The following is a 1,554-nucleotide window of genomic DNA, read 5'->3' as shown; positions in this document are numbered from 1 at the left end:
TCGAATCTTGCCAGATAGCATTTTTTATTTTTATCGGAACAGGAATTACACTAGCCAGATTAGGTTCCCTAACCTAATTTAATTTAATTCTACATAAGTAAGGTTCCAATACATGAGTTTAATTCCAAGCCCTCACTTCTTTATTTAAATTCTAAATTTACCCCAAACTAGTACTTGTACCTTGTACCTTGGTATACCATCAATCTTGCAATATATATAGGTATATATACACCTTGAGGGATGTGCCTAGGACCAAAATTAATTAAAATAATAACCCATCACACTTCCCCAAGACTATGATTAAGATATTCTAGGAAATCCAAACCTAGTGACCTAGACCTAGGTTGCAAATCTCAAAACTAGTTACCTTTCAACTAAAGATCAACTAATTGATGCCAAAACCTATGATTTAGCACCTTAGTTACTCCTATCCCATTTGACACCAACCAAAATCCTAGCTTTCCCATCCATTTTCAACTAAAGGGCTTTTATGTCCTTTTACACCAAAATTGCCTATATATATATATACCACACCCCCTAGCTTACATACTCACACAACACACTCTCTCACACACACATTTTGGTTAGAGAGAGAGAGGAGAGCAAGGAAGAGGAGTCTAGAGGAGGAGAGGGAAGAAGAAGAGATTTTCTTGTGCAAAGCTAGAAGGTAAGCCACCAACACAACCTTCTCTTCATTTTCTTTTCTAATGCATGTCCTTTTAAAGATTTTAAGTGATGTTTCAGATCTGTTATTATCATGTTCTTATGTTAAAAATACCAAGATTTGAGTATTGTTTCCATCTCTCTTGTATTTTCCTCATTTTGGTACAAACCATCTTCTTTTTGTACAAATCTCTCAACTTTTCAAGGGTACTCTTTCAAACAAATTTTCTGAGTTAAACATGTGATAGTTAGCATATTTTCTTCACAAAAGAAATGAAACTTTCCCATGGTGGAACCCCCTTTTTTATAAATTGCCTTGTTTTGGGCATTCCACCTTAAAACCTGTTTTTTTCAGTCAACTTTACAAAATTCCAGAAAAATGTAAAAAAATATTCTGAACCTATATTTTATGCCAATACCTTCCTTAAGGAGTTAGCTTTCAACTAAAATTGGTTTCATCGAAAAACATTGAGTGGTTTGCAAGAAAATCAAGTTTTTGTAACAATCGACAGATCTGGGCAGATTCTGGATAGATTCTGGAACAGTGCTGGACTATTTTCTAAATAACTTAAAATCGGGAAAAGCAATCCCATTTCCGAAAGATGTTCTAGGAACTAGATCAAATTCTCTACGAACCATAAGGAAAACCGAGTCCGGTGGATGAACCTACGTAGTCCTTCCATATTAACCTTCATGTGATGTAAATCTGGAAATTTGTTATGTTTGGATGTTTTATACCCTTGTATTCATGAAAATGTCTAATGGCCTATTATCATATCTTGGCATAATGTTGTATGGGTATGTTATGTTAATTATCTTCTTATCTTGAGGAGGCATGCTTATGTGAATTTTATTTTATCGTTTAGTTGAACTAACCTTGACTTAAAACAC

This window comes from Camellia sinensis, chromosome 12 (assembly GCF_055761805.1).
Source record: "Camellia sinensis isolate YWXY chromosome 12, ASM5576180v1, whole genome shotgun sequence".
NCBI classification, from domain to species: Eukaryota; Viridiplantae; Streptophyta; class Magnoliopsida; order Ericales; family Theaceae; genus Camellia; species Camellia sinensis.
Note: the sequence above shows the minus strand (reverse complement) of the source record.